The sequence below is a fragment of the Lepus europaeus genome, chromosome 5 (assembly GCF_033115175.1).
Source record: "Lepus europaeus isolate LE1 chromosome 5, mLepTim1.pri, whole genome shotgun sequence".
Lineage (NCBI taxonomy): Eukaryota > Metazoa > Chordata > Mammalia > Lagomorpha > Leporidae > Lepus > Lepus europaeus.
This window is the reverse complement of record NC_084831.1, coordinates 5579745-5597028: the sequence shown is the minus strand read 5'-3', so window position 1 is coordinate 5597028 and position 17284 is coordinate 5579745. Positions and strand designations below refer to the sequence as shown.

Sequence of the window (17284 nt, the reverse complement as noted above, 5' to 3'; positions counted from 1 at the left end):
TGTAGAATAGCTTTCTAGAATCCTACAGGATTATCTGTAGAATTGCTAGGTCAAAGGGTATGGCTATTTAACATTTTGATAGATAGTGCTGGCTTGTATTCTTAAAAATGGAACAGTTACATTCTTAGCAACAGGACATCAGGGTGCCTGTTGGCCCACATTCTTTTTATTTTTTTAATATACGATTTATTTATTTGAAAGTCAGAGTCACAGAGAAGGAGAAGTGGAGGGAGGCAGGGGGAGGGAGAGAGAGAGAGAGAGATTGAGAATCTTCCCATCGCTGGTTCATTCCCCAAATGGCTGCAAGAATCAGGGCTGGGCCAGGCTGAAGCCTGGAGCCAGGAGCTTCACCTGAATCTCTCACATGGGTGCAGGAGCCCAAGGACTTGGGCCATCTTTCACCTTTCCCAGGTGCATTAGCAGGGAGCTGAATGGGAAGTGGAGCAGCTGGGAAATGAACTGATGCCTATGTTGGATGCCAGCATTGCAGACAGTGCCACAACACCGTCCCCCAATATTTGACCCCTTTAACCTTTTGCAAATTATTTACCCTTCTAAACCCTGGTTCCTTCACCTTCAAAATGGGGATAGCAATGCACTTCATGGGTTGTTGTTTGGACCAAATGGGTCGAGGATGTAACATGCTGGGCGTGGCACTTGGGACATAAGAAGCCTTCAATCCACGGTTCAGTAGTTCTTATTATGAAGGTTATCATTACCACCTTTCAGCTCCCCAGTCCTGGGGAGAAACTGTTCCCTGGCTCTATGGTTGGACAGAGCACAGTTCTTACAAGGGATTATTATTAAGTAGGTCTAATTTGCTCATTTAATGCTCATTTATAGATTGCTACATTTAGGCCGGCACCGCAGCTCATTAGGCTAATCCTCCGCCTGCGGTGCCGGCACACTGGGTTCTAGTCCCGGTTGGGGCGCCGGATTCTGTCCCGGTTGTCTCTCTTCCAGGCCAGCTCTCTGGTGTGGCCCGGGAGTGCAGTGGAAGATGGCCCAAGTGCTTGGGCCCCTGCACCCACCAGGGAGACCCAGAAGAAGCTCTTGGCTCCTGGCTTCGGATCGGCTCAGCTTCGGCTGTTTCGGCCATCTGGGGAGTGAACCAGCATATGAACAACTTTTCTCTCTCTATCTCTCGCTGCCTTTTCCTCTTTGTAACTCTTCCTGTATAATAAATAAATAAATCTTAAAGAAAAAAAAGTGCTTCTGTAGAAGTAGATTTTGAGGGAAACTGCAGCCATCCACTTAGTATGCTTCCAAACTCTTGTTAAATAGTTCTTTCCATATCCAGAACATTGAAAGCAGTTTGCTGAATTTATTGTGTTATAAAATTCAGTTATTGGGGCCAGCATTGTGGCATGGCAGGTTGGGCCACCACCCGTGATGCTGGTTTCCCATATGGGTGCAGATTCAAGTCCTGGCTGCTCCACTTCTGATCCAGCTCCCTGCTAATACACCTGGGAAAACAGCAGAGGACAGCCCAAGTGCTTGAGCCTTTCACCCATGTGGGAGACCCAGCAAAAGCTCCTGGCTCCTGACTCCTAGCTTTGAGCCATCTAGTTCCGGCCACTGCAACCACTTGGGGGGTGAACCAGCAGATAGAAGACCTCTCTCTCTGTCTTTCAAATGCATAAATAAATCTTTACCAAAAAGTTCAGTTCTTATATTATCAGATATATAACGAGGTATCAGTTACTTTTCTGTTTGATAACTGGAGGAACTGCAGCCATAAGGATTTTTCTTGCTGTAAAGGTAATGGCAAGGACCCATTTTTTTGTGTATCTCTCCGGCTGTGGTTCAACAATATTTATTAGTACAAATTCTTTTTATAAAAAAAGATTTATTTATTTGAAAGCCAGAGTTACAGAGATAGAGGAGGAGAGAGAGAAAGGGAGAGAGACAAAAAGAGATCATCCATTAACTGGTTCACCCCCAAGATGGCCACAATGGCCTGGACTTGGGCCTGGCCTGATCTGGGAGCTTCAGCTGGGTCTCCCATGTGGACTGCAGTCAGCAGGGAGTTGGATTGAAAGTGGAGCAGCTGGGACTTGAACCAGCACCCACATGGGATGCTGGCACTGCAGGCACTGGCCCCAGTCCAAATTATTCTTAAAAGGAAATGGATAGGGGCTGGTGCTGTGGTGCAGTAGGTTAATCCTCTGCCTGAGGCACCTGCATCCCATATGGGCCATGGTTCTAGTCCTGGCTGCTCCTCTTCCGATTCAGCTTTCTGCTATGGCCTGGGAAAGCAATGGAAGATGGTCCAAGTACTTGGGCCCCTGCACTCCAGTGGGAGATACGGAAGAAGCTCCTGGGTTCCAATCTGCCCTGCTCTGGCCGTTGCAGCCATCTGGTGAGTGACCCATCGGATGGAAGACCTCTCTCTCTCTGTCTTCCTTCTCTCTGTGTTACTCTTTCAAATAAATAAATAAATCTTTAAAAAATCTTTTAAAAGAAATGAATGGATGTAGAAATCATAATTTGAATGAACACTGTAAAGAGAAAATAACCACTTTATTTGAAATAGGTGAGTGTATGGGACCAGCGCTGTGGTGTAGAAGGTTAACACCCTGGCCTGAAGCACCGGCATCCCATAAGGGCGCCGGTTCGAGGCCCGGCTGCTCCTCTTCCAATCCAGCTCTCTGCTATGGCCTGGGAAAGCAGTAGAAGATGGCCCAAGTCCTTGGGCCCCTGCACTCATTTGGGAGACCTGGAAGAAGCTCCTGGCTCCTGGCTTTGGATCGGTGCAGCTCGGGCCCTTGTGGCCAACTGGGGAGTGAACCAGCAGATGGAAGACCTCTCTCTCTCTCTGCCTCTCCTCTCTGTGTAACTCTGACTTTCAAATAAATAAATAAATAAATCTTAAAAAAAAGAAATAGGTGAGTGTATTATTTTGAACCATGTTTTATTCCTTAATTATTCTAGCAGGTACAGAACTTAACTCCATTAGGAAGAAGGCGTGGTATAAGGCCCCAGACAAGCGTCTACAGATTTACAAATCAACAATAGGTTGAGGATTCGCCCTGGCTTCACCCAATAAACAAGCTGTGCGTCTCAGACACTGGTAAACCCTCCGATCCTGTGGATTTACTGGGAACAGAGCAGGGACGCCTGGCCTGCGCCTATTTCTCCTACACAGCATCCCACACCCTCCGGTGCCTGCCAGCCCTGGGGAGGCGGGACGGGGTAGTCCATGTTCTTCAGAAGAAAAAAAGGCATGTCTGGCTTTCTCCTTTTGAGGATTTTTTCCTCAAACTTAGGGCTCAGCGCGGCACCGTGCTCCGTCCCCGAAACCCCCGCCGACCCCGCCATGCAGTCTACGCCTCGGAGACTTTTTAACCCCGCTTTCCGAACACGCAGCCCGACAACCCGCTTCTCCTAACTCGGCTCCCGTCACCCGTGTTCCCCCGACGCCGCGAGCCCTCAGCGGAGCCTTCCCACCGGCGCCGAGGCCGCCCCGGCCCAGGGACGAGACCCCGCGGCCGCCGCGTCTCCAAGGGCAACAGCCAGGGCGACGGGCCCCGCCGGCCCCGGAGCGGCAGCTCGGCCGCCGCCAGCGGCGCGCCCCGCCCGGGAGCGCGGCCTCGCACAAAGACGCTGCCCTGAGGGGAGCCCGGCCCACCGCGCCGGCCGCCGCCTGCCGCGCGCGCCACGAGCCCCGGGCCGCGGAGTCGCCGGAGCGCGGCCTCTCGCCCGCCTCCGCCTCTGCTCATTTGATTAAAAAGGACGGCGGGCGGGAGGGGGTCGCGGGGGGAAGGAAAAGGAAAAAAAAAGAAAAAAAAAAAACCACCAAAAAAAGGGGAAGAAGAAATCCCGCCCCTCCGCCCGCCCTCCGCCCCCCATTGGCCCGGCCCCCGCGCGCGTCATGCCCAGGCGAGCCAATGGCGAGGCGCAATACTGCGAGGTGGGCCGGGCCCGAGCCGGGAGTGGGCGGCGGGTCGGTGCAGCAGCGCCGCCGCGGCTCCGCCACCATCGCGGAGGTGCCGCTGCTCCCACAGACGCTCGCGAGCCGCCCCCCGCGCTCCGGAGCCTCCTCTTCCTCCCGCACGCCCCGAGACGCTCGCCCCGCTGGGCCTCGGTCCCCGCCTGCTGCCCCTTCTTCTTCCCCCTTCTCGCTCCCCACATTGTCTCTGCCTCATTTTCTCTCCTAGTTGAGGGAAAAAAAAAAAAAATCACCATCATCCTGAGGGAGCCCCCCTCGCCCTCGGAAAAACAAAACCAGACATGGTCCTGGGCTCCCGCCGCTGAAGGACTTGCCGGCCCCAGACGGAGGCAGCCTCGGCCCGAGTCGCGGCGGAGGTCACGGCAGGGCAGCCGCGCGCCCTCGGCGTCCCGAGCCCGCGGGCCGGCCCCCTCGGCCTCCCGCCCCGCGCCCGCCACTTTCCCCGCGAGCTGGGCCGCGACACCTCCCTGTGGATGGTGTAGCGCGTCCGGGGAAGGTAAGTCCCCAAGTTGGCCGCGTCGTGTGCCCTCACCTGGGGGAGCCGGGGGAAGGGGCCGGGAGGTGGCGGGCCGGGGCCGGCCGGGCCGGTGGCCGCCCTGCGCCTGCTGACCCCTGCTCCCTCCCGGCCTCCTGCTGCTGGGCTGCTGGTCCGAGGCTCAGCTGGCCCATGTGACCCGATGCTGGCTGAAGTGCGGGAGCGAAGGCAGGCGGGGGCCGAAGCCGTGCATTTCTCGAATGTTTGAGGATTGGGGGGTCTTGGGGGCGGACTCTCGTTAAAGTATCGTTTTTCACGCTGGAAGATTCCCTCTTTGTGTGCTGAGTCTCTGGCTCTTTGGTCTATGGTTCTACGAGGCGAGGGAGCCAGGCATCCCTGGCGGTGGATGGAATGCGGTCTCGTGTCTTAGTTCTGCCCCTGGAAGCAGGGCGGCTTCTGTTTATTAGTAGTCGTAGTATTTTAGGGTTGTGGAAAGAAGATAAGGAGTTTTCCGTGTGTGTGTGTGTGTGTGTGTTGGGGAGGGCAAAGTATCGCAGGTTCCTTTGAAACTGCTTGCTGGAGAAGTTGCTGAAAGGAAAACAGAATGATTCATTGTTGAATTGTCATTTCCCTCTGTCTCTTTTCCAAGGTTTGCTTGCAATTTTTCTGGATTGCAGACTTCAAACACTGATTTAAGCAAAATGTGTCCTTGAGAAACTGGGCGCTTTAAGTGTTTCAGTGTGTGTTGCTATTTTAAGGGACATTTAGAAAGTAGTTTTGTATGAATCCTGAAATAGCTTCCTCCAAAGCAACATTTTAAGCACAAAAAAAGCTAAGTAGGAGAAGGGTGAACTTGGTGCATTACAAAGCAGACGTTTTCAGGGGGCAGAGATGGGCGCACCCCCGTGTAGATTCGAAGCGGCTTGGATAATTGCTTTCCATCTTAAAGAGACCTTTTTGTCTCGTGTACACTGGTTTCTTTAGTCTCCGTCTGGTGGGGGAGGGGAGAGAGGATGGATCTGTACAATAATAAAATCATCTGTGGGTAGATATTTCCTTCCATGGCTGTGCTTGCTGAGTTAATTCCACTGTAAATTAGAAGCCACTTTGGATTCTGACGGCCTAGCCTGGGTGGAAAGCTGGCTTCCAGCTCTCTCTGTTGTTGTTGAGGTCGAAGGGAAAAGAGGCACCCACACACGCACACACACACACACAATACCAGGCTGAGGGCGCATTGTTCTTCCACACACACACTCATTCTCTCTCTCCCATATTTGGGACTAGGTTTGCACAGACAAACACAGCTCTTTTTGGGAGAGAGGAGGGAAGATGGGGGGAGGGAGGGTGCTTTTCTTTTTCAGCTTTCTCTCACCCATCCCCTGTCTGGTCTTTTTTGCAACCTTGTGAGGCAGAAGAGTACATTGGAAACTAAAGGACACTCATAAGCATGCTCAGAGACTCCCTCCCCGTCCCCCCCTTCCCTTGCAGCCCTGGCTTCTGCTCTTTCTTTTTGTGTGTGTACAGATAAAATGCTCTTTACATGTCGCGGCCTTCCTAGTGCTCATTGCGCCTGACTTAGTTAGGGACAGTGGTTGGATGGCTGGACTCTCATTGTAGTGACTGTGATCAGCCTGGTCTTTTCAGTAGGGATAAATTGTCTGTTAGAATTACAACAATCGTATTTGAGGTTAATATTCAGCAAAGTGGCGTGGATATTGAGCTGTTGGTGGCCTGTCAGTTTGATGGTCAGGTTTGCTGGCTGTGGAGCTGTCAGTGTGCTTGTTGTTTTTGTAAGTAGAGGTGTTAAGTCTGTTTTTTTCTGTTTTGGGGGCAAGTGTAGAAGCTCCTTTGAACACTGGCTGGTCAGGGACAGGCTGAGAGTCCACCTGGGGTGAACCCTGCTCTGGCCCTGGGGTGGAGGTTGGTGTGGGTCCTGTGGGCTGTGGAATAGCACCTTCTGCTGGTTAATTGCTTTGAAGGAGCCAAACGAAGAGGATGGGGGAGGGGATTAACGGCCGAGGCTTAATGATTTTCTTTTAAACGTGGTTGTAGTGCCTTTCTGTGAGTGCCTTTTTCCTGAGCTGCTAACACACAAGCCTTTGCCGGGCGTAGTGCACGGAGGTTGTCTGCCGTCACTGGCTGTGTGTGGACATTACTTTGTTCCCTCATCTGAAGTATTTACACTTTGTGCCTTCCAAAGCTTACTTTGAGTTACTACTCTTCCATCTTTTATGAAAAATATAGTTTGTGTCACAATAATAAACAAAATAATGGGGCTTATTTGTATTTCAGGAAACTCTACATACACTAGCAGTCTTTTAGAAAGTTTTCAGTGTTAGTAAAGTGAAATCCTGGCACCGGACAGAGAGGTATTGCTCAGGGATTTAACCCGGGGAGAGCAGGGGTGGGGGTGAGGAAATCTGACCAGAAAAGGACAGCTTTGTGTGCAGTGTAGGCCTGGATTGTGATAATATTTTCATTAGTCATATAAACAGATACAGTTGTCTGATGGGAAGACTTATGGATTAGATGAAAAACATAAAGAAATGGGAAGCGACTGTGGCTATAGATGAGCTTGGAAGAGGGCCAGCTCTTGCTCAGAGACTTCCAAACCAGGGTGCAGTTCAGAGACAACCTGCCTGATAAACGCCTAGAGGGGTTTTCCTGATCGCATATCCTAACCTGGCTCGGTTGTTTTAAAGTAATGAACTGTTAGGTTTGCGGTGGTGGTACCTGGTACTCCGGGTGTGGGATAGACTTATATTCCAGACTGGCTGCTCCTAGGAATGTGGCTTCTGACTCATTTTGCTTCCAAGACTTGAAGTGTAATCTCTAAAATCGTATATCTTTCGCAATGAAATGTGAGCAGTTCAGATGTGCCGTGGGCATGGAGTTGGGTGATCTCAGCCCAGTGTGTTCTCTGCCAGTGTGGTGCTGCAGGGGAGCTAGAGTAACCAAGAACAAGTTACAGCAAAAGGTAATCCAAATCAAGGAATAAAATGTACCAGAAACTTCTTCAACTTTGACTTACTGGTCAATCAAAAACAATTTAAGAAGATAAAACATGATAATTATTATCAGATCCTGAAGTAATTGTATGTAATATTGAACTGAAATATGCCAGGTGCTGTAAAAACACAGATGAATAGGATCTGTGCCCTTCTGAAATCCTGTGTGTGTTGAATATTATTATGGGTTTAGTAAGCACCCATTACTTTAAAATTAGTTTTGAATCTTTAACATCTTGTTCAAATCTCAGTAATCAAAAAAACATTCAAGTAGTGAAATAAGTTGTGTATACCAAGTTCTTTTGGGAATAGTGTGCTTTTCTACTAACTGCTTTTGGCAGCTACTTTTGCAGTTGATTTGAAGGTTAAGATAGCAGAAAATTCAGATGTTTAAGTGAGTCATTAGTGTAACCTAACTGTGAACTTCATTACATCCACATCCACATACTGAAACAATGCACTGTTGTCTTACATAATCAGTGTGTGATAATGCTGTACCCTACTTGATCATAGGTTTTTTTTTTTTTAAACAACCAGGAATTGTTCTTGAATAATATTTAAGTGATTGTTAATTATTGGTATCTTGATAATTATCCCAAAGTTGAAGCTTTGCTTATCCTGTTTAAGTGTGATTTTGGTGAGCCTGTTCACTTGTGATTGGTTTCTTGTCTAAAAGAGTTCTAGGATTCTTATTTAAATGAGAAATGTGCATTTAAATATTTAATGTGCATTTAAATATATGTTAGAAAATTGCTTAGATTGCATAAACCATTTTAATGAACATTTGGCCAAATAAGCATGCATGAATACTGCAAATACTTACTAGTTTCATATTTTAGTTGGAATTGTGACTTGTATAACTTATTGGTGTGCCAAGTACTGTTAAGATATCTGTGTCCCTATGTTATGTACCTTTTTTTTTTAACATACTAATATCCAACATTTATTGAGCTAAGCTCTTTTTTTTTTTTTTTTTAGAGATTTTTTATTTACTTATTTGACAGGTAGAGTTACAGACAGTGAGAGAGAGACAGAGAGAGAGGTCTTCCTTCCGTTGGTTCACTCCCTAAATGGCCGCAATGGCTGGAGCTGCGCTGATCCGAAGCCAGGAGCCAGGAGCTTCCTCCCGGTCTCCCATGTGGGTGCAGGGCCCAGGGACTTGGGCCATCCTCCACTGCCTTCCCGGACCACAGCAGAGAGCTGGATTGGAAGAGGAGCAACTGGGACTAGAAAAGGCGCCCACATGGAATGCCGGCTCTGCAGGCGGAGGATTAACCCAGTGTGCCACGGTGCTGGCCCCTAGCTAAGCTCTTTTTTTTTTTTTTTAAGATTTATTTTTTTATTTGAAAGGCAGAATTACAGAGAAGCAGAGACGGGGGAGGGGGGGTGTCTTCCATCCACTGGTTCACTTCTCAAATGGCCCCAACATCAGGAGCTGGGCCAATCCGAAGCCAGGAGGCAGGAGCTTCGTTAGGGTCTCCGACGTGGGTGCAGGGGCCCGAGCACTTGGGCCATCTTCTGTTTTCCCAGGCCATATCAGAGAGCTGGATTGGAAGTGGAGCATCCAGGACTTGAATTGGTGCCCACATGGGATGCCAGCACTGCAGGCGGCAGCTTTATCCGCTGCGCCACAACTCTATTCCCCAGATAGCACTGTTAATATAAGAGGTTTTTGTTTTTCCTGTTTTTGTAAAATGAGCTGTTTGTATGCCAGAATAGAGTTGTCTTTAAGTGGTAAAATTTGCCGGTATATCAGCAGCCATGAGCACATATATCTAATACTTATTTATTTGAGAGGTAGAGATACAGCTCCCCTTTGTTGGTTTACTCCCCAAAAGCCTGCAACAGTCAGTGTTGGGCCAGGCCAAAGCCAGGAGTTGAAAACTCAATTTGAGTCTCCCATGTGAGTGGCAAAATCCCAACTGCTGGAGCCATCAGCTGCTGCCCAAGTTGGAATCTGGAGTGGAGCCAGGGGTTGAGCCCAGGTCCTCTGATGATATGGGATGTGAGACTCTGCCTGCAAGACTAAATTCCTGCCCCTCCACATGACCTTTAACATTTTTAAAGTATATTTTATTTGAGAGAGAGAGAAAAAAACCCAAAAACCAGAAACCTCCCATCTGCTGGGTCATTCCCTAAATGCCTGGGAGCTGGAAACTCATTCCACGTCTCCCATGCAGGCGGCAGGGATCCAACCACTTCAGCCACAGCTGCCTCCCAGGGTAAGCATCAGCAGGAAGCTGGAGTCTAGAGCTGAGGTGGACTCAGACTCTTAAATGGGATGTAGGCATCCCAAGGGGCACCTTGACTGCTGTGCCGAATGTCCACCTGCTTCCCCCTGCCTCCCCAGTGAGTTTTTCAAGGGCTTTGGAACAGAAAGTCTTCCAGGTCATCCCGAGTATTGGGGAAAACTGGAACAAAAATTTGAACCTTAAGAATCAGACCTCACAGGAGAACAGAGGCTCAGGTTTGGTGTTTTGGGGGTGCTAAGGGTATGGATCTCAGCTAGCATCCCATGCACCTTGTGGCTTCCCTTGCAGGCAGAGTTTGTTGAGTGTTTCAGTGCCAGGACTCTGGTTGTTCAGGCTGTGTGTAGCAGTAGGGACAGTGCTCCAGGACACTGTTGTTGGCCTGGCCCAGTGTGAGAGAGCTCATGAGCAGACCTGGTGTTGAGCGTCTCTCGACGGTGCTGAAGCGGCAGGGAGAGCCTCTCCTCCAGAACGGGCATGCAGGTGTGCGCGCACTCAGCAGGGCACGTGTGGGCACGTTCACTGGCACGCACACCTGTCCCCAGGCTCCCAGAGGTCTGACTCCTGACCCCCTTCCTACTTGAGGGGTCAGGAACCGGGGAGTGCAGTGTTGGGGCCATCAAAGTGTGTGTGGGCTGGACAGAGTTCAGGGGAGTCTGGGCACGTGCTGGCATGCATGCCTCCCTCCCTGCCAGAAGCTGGCTGTGCTGGACCATTCAAGAGCAGCTTTGCGTAGGACCAGGAGGCTCTGGTCACTGCTAGGAGCAGACATTTGATGTGTAGAAACATCATTTCAGTGAGTTTAAACTGCTCCTCATTAAACTCAGGGCCAGTGTGCCTGTTTTGTGTGGGTCACCCAGTGTGACTGAAGACGTGACAGTCTCAGGCAGGGCTGCTACCTGGTTTGCTCAGGTTACGTAACCCTGTGCTACTTTAAACATTTTACGGAGGGGAAGGGGTTCCCTTCTGGCAGAAGCTCTGAGCAGCCGTGGCTAGTCCTTTGCTAATTCAGATGTTTTCCCTCTGGTTTCTTTGTCTTTACATTTCTGTTTCCTGTTCTAAGGATTCCTTGCATAGGTTGTTGTCACCGTTGTTGGTTAAGGGTTTGGAGTCAGATTACCTGATAATCTGCCCACCAGCCCTCCACATGGCTTAACTCCCCCTCCTCCCTTTTTAAGATTTATTTTTTTAAAGGTTTATTTATTTTCTTGAAAGGCAGAGTTACAGAGAGGCAGAGGTAGAAGCAGAGAGAGAAAGGTCTTCCATCCACTGGTTCACTCCCTAAATGGCCACAACAGCTGGAGCTGAGCCGATCTGAAGCCAGGAATCAGGAGCTTCTTCCGGGTCTCCCATGCAGGTGCAGGGGCCCAAACACTTGGTCCATCTTCTACTGCTTTTTCAGGCCATAACAGAGAGTTGGATCATAAGTGGAGCAGCTGGGTCTCAAAACTAGTGCCCAAATTGAGTGTGGCACTGCAGGCGGTGGCTTTACCCATTACGCCACAGTGCCCGCCCCTTAAAGATTTATTAATATATTTAAGAGGCAGAGTTACAGACAGCTGGGGAGACAGAGAGAAAGGTATTCTATCCATTGGTTCAGTCCCCAAATGGCTGCAAAGGCCAGAGCTGATCTGATCTGAAGCCAGGAGCTTCTTCTGGATCTCCCACGTGGATTCAGGGGCCCAAGCACTTGGGCCATCCTCCACTGCCTTCCCAGGCCATAGCAGAGAGCTGGATCAGAAGAGGAGCATCTGGGACTTGAACCGGTGCCCATACGGAATGCTGGTGCTGCAGGTGGAGGCGTAACCTACTATACCACAGCGCTGGCCCCATTTTACTTCAGCTCACATAGAAGGACAGTTGGAGTTGAGGGCATGGGGACTTTCTGAGCTAGGTGGCCTTCTGTTGTGTTCAATCATGCTTTTCCCATCTTCATCTTCCCTTACATCTGGCATGACTGTTGTTGCTTTTGACACCTTATTCTAACAATTTACGTTGCTTCAAGAAACTACATAGTCACAACTGGTAGTCAGTTATAATCCCCTTTTTAGGTGAGATAATTTTATCGTCTTGCGGCCAGTTGGGTAGTGAAACAGTGGATGGAAGACCTCTCTCTGCCTCTCCTTCTCTCTCTGTGTAACTCTGACTTTCAAATAAATAAATAAATAAATCTTTGAAGAAAAAAAAAAAAAAAAGTCAGTTGCACATGGAGAGGTCTTCCATCTGCTAGTTCACTCTCCAGAAGGCTGCTTCGGCTGGAGCTGGGCCGATCCGAAGCCAGGAGCCAGGGGCTTCTTCTAGGTCTCCCACACGGGTGCAGGGGCCCAAGGACTTGGGTCATCTTCTTCTGTTTTCCCAGGCCGTAGCAGAGAGCTGGATCAGAAGTGGAGCAGCCGGGACTCGAACCGGTGGTCATATGGGATGCTGGCACCTCAAGTGGTGACTTTTACTTGCTGTGCCACAGCTCTGGCCCTGTCTGTACTAGTTTTCTTCTCCTTTTTTTTTAAGATTAATTTTATTTATTTGAAAGGAAGAGTTAGGGAGAAAGGGAGAGACAGAGAGAAAGGATAGATCTTTGATTCCCCAGATGGCTGCAATGGCCAGAGCTGGGCCAGGCTGAATCCAGGAACAGGAGCGTCTTCCAGGTCTCCCATGTGGGTGCAGGGGCCTAAGGACTGGGCTGTCTTCTGCTGCTTTCCCAGGTGCATTAACAGGGAGCTGGATTGGAAGTAGAACAGCCAGGACTTGAACTGGCGCCCAGATGAGGTGCTGGTGCTGCAGGTGGCTGCTTAGGCCATTACACCACAACACAGGCTCCTGTACTAGTTTTCTTTAGGCAGCTTTTGCAAACCAGTACTTGTCAGGGTGTGACATGATTTCTTCTCCACCTTGCACACAGGCCATTCTGGAGTTACATTGGGTTTTTGCCTTCATCATCTCTCCTTCCATATCTCAATCAGACCAGTCAAATCAATGTTTTTCTTTTTTATGCTATTATGTTCATTCAAGATTTAATCACTTAATTTTTGGGCTACTGTAGTCAATTGTATAAGCACTGGCAAGAATCTTTCAACAAATAATAAACAAAAACAAGAGCTTAACACTGCAGTTCATTGGGTAAGCCTCACAGGTATGAAAAGATGAAGAGAACAGCTTTCTAGAGATAACTTGTTGTTTTGGCCATTGGCTACAGGTAACTGTTAAAAGATAAAGAAGCAAAATACTACAGGGCTGTGTAATCTGTTGCTGAATGACAGATTGCCTGAAGCCTTAGTGACAGTGCAGCAAACGCTCTCGCAGTCTCTGTGGCCTCGCTGATGGCTCTGGCTTAGGCCCCTCTGAGGCTGCAGTCATCTGGCTGGGTGTTGGGTTTGCTTCCAGTGTGGTTCAGTCGAATGGTTGTGGGCAGGAAGCCCCAGTGGTTTGCCACATGGGCCTCTTCACGACATGACATTTGCTTTCTCCCAGAACAGGTGATCAGAGAGAGGAAGCAAGGAAGGAGCCTGTGTGCTTGTTATGACCTAGTTTTGGAAGTCAAAAACCATTACTTCCTCCATATTGAGTTAGTTAGAAGCAAGTCACTAAATCTAATCCATGCCCAAAGAGATTAGGTTCTGCTTTTTTCTTTTAAAAGATTTATTTATTTAGTTGAAAGGCAAAATTACAGAGAGAGAGAAAGGGAGAGGCAGAGAAAGAGCCAGATCTTCAATCCTCTGGTTCACTCCCTAGGTCACTGCAGTGGCTGGGGCTGGGCCAGGCTGAAGCCAGGAGCCTGGAACTCCATCCGGGTCTCCCACATGGGTGGCAAAACCAGTTTCTGGAGCAGCCGGGACTTGAACTGGCACTCATATGACATGCCAGTATTGCAAGTGTTGTCAGCTTTACCCGCTGTACCACAGTACTGGCCCTGTGAAATATCCTCTCTCTGTGGGTTAACTCCCCACATGCATAAAAGAGAGGCGGGGGGGAGGAGAGAGGGAGGAAGAGAGAGAGAGGTATTTCCTTTGTTGTGTCATTTTCCACGTATCTGAAATAGCCAGGGCTGGGCCAGGCTGAAGCAAGGAGCCAGGAACTCATTCCAGGTCTCCCACATTGGTGTCAGAGATCCAAGTACTTGAGGCATCACTTGCTGCCTCCCAGGGTACACACTAGCAGGAAGCTGGAAGCATGAGTGAACTGTGATGAAACCCAGGTCCTCTGAATAGGGCATGCCCGGGTCACTGTGCTGAGGGCCTGCTTGGGAGCTCCACTTCTTGGATGGGGGAAGTGTCAAGGAATTTGCAGATGTGTTTTTTTATTTTTTATTTATTTATTTTTAAATTTTTGACAGGCAGAGTGGACAGTGAGAGAGAGAGACAGAGAGAAAGGTCTTCCTTTTACCGTTGGTTCACCCCCCCAATGGCCGGCGTGGCCGGCGCACTGCGCTGATCCGAAGGCAGGAGCCAGGTGCTTCTCCTGGTCTCCCATGGGGTGCAGGGCCCAAGCACTTGGGCCATCCTCCACTGCACTCCCAGGCCATAGCAGAGAGCTGGCCTGGAAGAGGGGCAACCGGGACAGAATCCGGTGCCCCGACCGGGACTAGAACCTGGTGTGCCGGCGCCGCTAGGTGGAGGATTAGCCTATTGAGCCGCTGCGCTGGCCTGCAGATGTGTTTTAAAACTAGTGTAGAGGTTCAAAGCAGAGAGATGTGGCAGATTAAAAGGTGTTTACCCCCTTGATTAATTATCTTCAAGCCATGCTTTACGTTGACTGGCGGGTAGTTGCTGGTTCTCAGGGGAAGGTGATGTGATCGGAGCCTGACCTCATTCGTCTTCAACCCCCTCCTCTTTTGGAGGTACCATCTTTTCTACCTCTTTCTGTTCTATGTCAAGTCTAATGAACTGCGTAGAAAACTGCTTAGGAGGGGCAAATGTTTGATGCAGTGGTTAAGATGCAGCTTGGGACGTCGGCATCCATGTTGGAGTACCTGGGTTGGAGTTCCACTTTTTTGCTTCCGATTCCAGCTTCCTGGTAATGTGAATTCTGGGAGGCAGCAGGTGATGTACCAGCTCAAGTACTTGGGCCCTGCCACACACAAGGGAGGCCCAGATTGAGTTAAAGTCTGTCTTCCTTTCAAATAAATAGATAAACAAAAACAAAAACTTAAAAACAATTGTGCTTGGGACATACTGCCTTATTTGGTTTGTCCACTTGTATTTCCTGCTCTTTAAGTACCTTCAGCTCTTTCATTTTTTACCACTTTAAGTTATTTTATCATCCATATCTTGTGTTAATGCTTATTACCTGCCTTTATATTTTAATGCCAATCATGCTCTTTGTATTAGATTGAGAACTTGAAAGGAGAAAGTTTTCATGCACCAGTATTTGTGTCCATACTTGGAGTTAGATGTATTCTGAAAAAACATTTCATTGACTCCAAGATACTGTCGTTTGTAAGATGCATTGTTATTTATGTGCTGCTAAGGAAAGAATTCTGCCGGCTAAACTGTGTGAGGCCAGAGACTTTCACATGTGAAATAGTGTGCATCTTAGGATCGCTGAAGTAGGATCCGCTGGCGTGGGCTTCCCCACGACTGTGCCGTCCCTGGAAAGCACATTTGAAGGTGGATTTTAAAGCAGATGATTTTCTCCCACAGGAACAGTGTTACGAATTTTATTCTTGCCCAAGTAAAGTAGTTGGCGTGCTATGGCCAGTAGTATAGTAAAAACAGAGATGGTGGGTGGGTGTTGTACTTTAGTGGCTTAACCCATTGCTTGCCATGCCCGGATGCCAAATGTGAGTGCTGGTTCAAGTCCTCGCTACTTCAGTTCTGATCCAGCTCCCTGCTAATTTGCTTGGGAGATGGCAGGTGATGGGGTCAACTGCTTGGGTCCCGACTCTCTTCGTGGGAGATTCGGACAGATTCTTGGCTTTTGGCTTTGGCCTGGCCCAGTCCCGGCTGTTGCAGCTATTTGGGAGAGCAAACCCACAAGTGAAAGATCTCTCTCTGCCTTTCAAATAAAAACTATGAGGCATAAAAAAGGCACATTAAAAAAAAAGATGGTACCATTAATCTGGAGTCATTAGAGTTAAATTATATTCTAGTTTTTTTTAAAGATTTATTTATTTGAAAATCAGAGTTAGAGTTAGAGTTAGAGCGAGAGAGCGAGAGAGAGAGAGAGAGAGAGATTGTTCATCTGCTGTTTCACTCCCCAGATGGTTGCAACGACCTGGACTGGGCCAGGCCAAAGCCAAAAGCCAGGAGCTTCTTCCAGGTCTCCCACGTGGGTGCAGGGGCCCAAGCATTTTGGCCATCTTCAGCTGCTTTTTCCAGACCATTAGCAGGGATCTGGATTGGAAATGGAGCAGCCGGGACTTGAACTGGCACCCACATGGGATGCTGGCATTGCAGGTAGCGACTTCACCCGCTATGCCACAGTGCTGGCCCCTGAGTTTATTTTAACCATTGCTGCTCCTCATGATTCCTTTGACTTCTCCCTCAGCACTTGTCCTCCTCTGGCATCTCTGCTTTCAGTCTGCAAGCTCGTCAATGCAGCTCTGATCTCTTCTCTGACATGCAAGAAGTAGGTGAGGACCCCAGGCTCAGCCTGCAGCCTGCTGCGTGGTAACTGTGATTTCAGACAAGTTCCTCTGGTGTCTCAGTTTCCTTATCTGTAACATGGAAGTAATAGCACCACTCATCTCACAGGTTTGTTGTGAAGATCGAGTACTTAGTACACACTATCTGACAAAGTAAATAATACATAATTAGTACATGGACATTGCTTTAAAAGCCCTGGTAAACATTAGCTTCGTTGTTATTGCCGTCACCCAGAGACTACCTTTCCACTCTGTTTCTGTTCTTTGTTATTTGCAACACTCAGGAACCAGACGATATGGGTTCTAGAGGGTTCAGGCAAGTGTCTGTAAAGTACGAATTCTAAAATTTGTGTTGTTCTTTGAATACAGGAATGGGTCAAACAGCATATGATTAAGTTACCAAGTGAATGGCACAGACCAAAGAGTATTAGTGGAAGGCTGGCACCGTGGCTTAACAGGCTAATCCTCCGCCTTGCGGCGCTGGCACACCGGGTTCTAGTCCTGGTTGGGGCGCCAGATTCTGTCCCGGTTGCCCCTCTTCCAGGCCAGCTCTCTGCTATGGCCCGAGAAGGCAGTGGAGGATGGCCCAAGTGCTTGGGCCCTGCACCCGCATGGGAGACCAGGAGAAGCACCTGGCTCCTGGCTTTGGATCAGCGCGATGCGCCGGCCACAGCGGCCATTGGAGGGTGAACCAACGGCAAAAAGGAAGACCTTTCTCTCTGTCTCTCTCTCTCACTGTCCACTGTGCTTCTCAAAAAAAAAAAAAAAAGAGTATTAGTGGAGTTTGGGGTGTTCACCAGTGAGTGACCAGTGTCATGGCTTAGCTGTTTCTCTTACCTGTGCTGTTCCCAAAGGAGATTGACAGACATGGAGCAGTGGGAAATTAATCAGAGTACACCTTTATTATTAATTAGGCATTTGGCCAGAGTATTAATGTAGAGCTTTGTAGTAAACTGGAGTGTATGGCCTAAGCGGAGGCAGGGGCTCGGTCTTCCTCCTGAATTCCACGGTCTTCCTCCT

General features: G+C 49.0%; 1 protein-coding gene across 2 annotated transcripts in view; it reads left to right on the top strand.

Moving 5' to 3' along the window:
- Positions 1 to 4363: 4363 nt before the first annotated feature.
- Positions 4364 to 17284, top strand: part of RERE (arginine-glutamic acid dipeptide repeats) — a 464477-nt gene continuing 451556 nt past the window's right edge. For both annotated transcript variants that reach the window (XM_062190377.1, XM_062190375.1), the window contains exon 1: positions 4364 to 4448. The gene's annotated coding sequence lies outside the window, so the exon portion shown is untranslated. The remainder of the gene's footprint in view (positions 4449 to 17284) is intronic.